Genomic DNA, 3,095 nt, shown 5'->3' with positions numbered 1-3,095 from the left:
AGCTCTAAACCTGGTCCTGTTGGAGCTCTAAACCCGGTCCTGTTGGAGCTCTAAACCTGGTCCTGTTGGAGCTCTAAACCTGGTCCTGTTAGGAGCTCTAAACCTGGTCCTGTTAGGAGCTTCCTCATGAAGTTGGCAGTCAGGGAGTGACAGACACCTGTGTGGTTAATATGGTGACCGCAGTGAGCCACAGGCAGCAGCTGTCTGAACACTTCTTCTTGTTTTTTTAGGTAAAATGTTGCAGGAGGAAGATATGATATTTTACATCACGAGCACCAGAAGAAGAAAACTGTTCAGATCTGAGCAGCAGGACAGAATTTCAGGTTTCATCACGAGTCCTGCAGCAGTTTGATGCAGTCGCAGTTTTATAAACTCTGTAATGAACTAAATGAGTCGCTCAGCGTCTCTGCAGCTGACGGATGATTTCAGAGTCGAAGCTGAAGCTGCGTCCTGAGAACAGCCTCACCTGCTCACGCATCGAAACATGGGAACCAAATGAATTCAGAATGAGACACAGCTGCAGGCAGCGGAGAGGTTCAAAAATATGAAAACAGAGAATTAAATGTGGCGTCCTGATGTGCAGCTCGTTAAAGGCCTCCCAGCCTCCTCAGAAGTGAAGCCTCCCACTCCTCGAAGTCTAAATTACCTTTGAATCCAGAGGAAATCAAACATGAAGCTCTTTTCACTGTGTTTCTGCCTCTCAGCTGCTCGGCTCACGTTCAACAGACTTCTGAGGATTCGTTCCCGTTAGATGTTTCAAACTGGAGTCCTGAGACTTCTCCGGGTCTCCGGGGACCCCGAGGATCCGAGCGAGTCCCGGGGAAACGCCTCATAAAGGTTCCTGAAATGTGTCAATCAGAGAGGTGGAGGAGTGTTAGTATCTGCAGGCAGAGCGGTGCAGCTGCTCCGTCTACGGTCCGACCCTCACCTGACGACATGAACTCCTCCTCATCGAGGAGAGAGCTGCAAACCTGAACTCCATCGGGTCGAGCTGCAGGACAGGAAGACGTGAGTCAGCAGAGATTAACAAACGTTAGACGATATCCTGGAAGTGAGCCTCGTTTTATTGATGCTCCTGAAATATTCTCCTGATAAACCCTCCAAGTTGCTGAAACCTCCAGAGAACTTTAGCTGTAAATGTTATTATGATCTGAGGGATGTCAGAGACAGGAAATGACCTGCATTACTCCGGCGGAGAAGTTCTGAAAGTTCTTACAGGTTCTGAAGTGTTTGATGATTTACCTGCCAGGAGCTCCAGCTCACAGACTAACGGAGCAGAGACAGAATAAAAACACCAAACAGATGCATTCTGGGTGTTTGAGGAGAAATTATTATAACGAGTTAGAAAACAGCTTTTCAGTGAAGAAATGTCAGATTTTAGATTCCAGCTGCAGATCTGATCTGAAGGTGTTAAATCGATTTACACACAGCTGGGATTAAACTCACAGCAGAGTTTTAAAGGATTCAGAGCCTTTCTATCGCTATTTTTAGATCCACGGTTTACCGTTTAACCGTATTAGCGCCCAAGCCGGCAGGCCCTTTGAACATTTGTGGCTGAGAATCAGAAGTTTGAGTCGCAGCAGATCTCAGATCAGCCTGGAAACAGATGAATCCCAACAAATGAAGCAGATTTTAGGAAGAACAGGAGGTTTTACATGTTTCTGTGTAATTAGAAAGGTTTTATTCTTATATATAAGGAAGCTTTACACGAATTACTGATGAATTATGGGAAGTTAGAGGAGGCGCATTCTCTGTCAACTGACCCAGAACCATCGTTTCTGCTTTACAAACCTTTCAAAATAAAATATGAAGCTGGGGTGAGCAGTCAGCAGTCAGTGAGCCCCGACTGGAAAACAAAAAACCACTGCCCACTCCTCTTCAGGAGGAAACTTCAGCTCCTTTTATCAGACGCCTCATTTAATTAGTGCTCAGCTCTGATTGGCTGACAACTTAACGAGCCATTTATCCAACAGGTCAGTTCACTCTTCATCAGGTCACCGACCCGTCAGAGTTGATCAAATATTTGAATTTTTTGTTTTGTTTTAAATGTGTCTGAACACGAACACAGCTCTAATTAATCTGGTCCCAGTCCGGTCCCAGTCCGGTTCCAGTCCGGTTCCACTCCGGTGGACACAGAGGAACTCCAAGAAAAACTCATTGATTTAAATAACTAAACAAAAGGCCAACATGGCAGCAGCTGAAACTGATAACGACTCAGTGAGTCAGTGAGGAAGATGAGCAGGTTTTAAGGCTGAAGGTGATCGCTAAACGAACACAGGACTGATTACAAACAAGAGACAGGTGTGGGTGGATGACTGGGGGAGAGTGATGCAGGAACACAGGGAGCAGAACAAAAGGAACCAAACACAAGGAACCCAAAGACGGAACCAGAATGTTTAAATCTAAATGTTTTCAGCTCAAACTGGAGTCTTTCTGTGGACAGAAGGGGAGGGGGTCAACGTCTTAGGTGGTGTGTGTGTGTGTGCGTGTGTGTGGGAGGTGGGAAACGGAGCGTGACGAGGAAGACTCCAAAGAGGAGGAAGAGTCTCACTACAGCTGAGACTTTTTATATATAGAAACAGGAACTATAAAAATGGATCCTGTTAAATGAAAAATGTTATTTAACCTAAAACTACAGAAACATAAAAATGGGTTCTAAAGGAGAAGAAATGTTCCTCGACCTGACGGACCTGAGGACCTGAAGCTGGACTTTAATCCAGGTGGATCAGAGAGACTTTACCTGAAGGCAGGTCACAGAAGAACCTCCAAAGATCCTCCTGAGATTCTGTAGAAACTGTTAAAGATCTAAAACCTCAGGTCCTGTGACCCGTTACTGAGCTGTAGAGCTCCTAACAGGACTGGGTTTAGAGCTCCAACAGGACCACATTTAGAGCTCCTAACAGGACCAGGTTTAGAGCTCCTAACAGGACCTGGTTTAGAGCTCCTAACAGGACCAGGTTTAGAGCTCCAACAGGACCAGGTTTAGAGCTCCAACAGGACCACATTTAGAGCTCCTAACAGGACCAGGTTTAGAGCTCCTAACAGGACCGGGTTTAGAGCTCCAACAGGACCGGGTTTAGAGCTCCTAACAGGAC

This window comes from Kryptolebias marmoratus, linkage group LG16 (genome assembly GCF_001649575.2).
Source record: "Kryptolebias marmoratus isolate JLee-2015 linkage group LG16, ASM164957v2, whole genome shotgun sequence".
NCBI lineage: Eukaryota > Metazoa > Chordata > Actinopteri > Cyprinodontiformes > Rivulidae > Kryptolebias > Kryptolebias marmoratus.
This window is presented reverse-complemented; position numbering follows the sequence as displayed.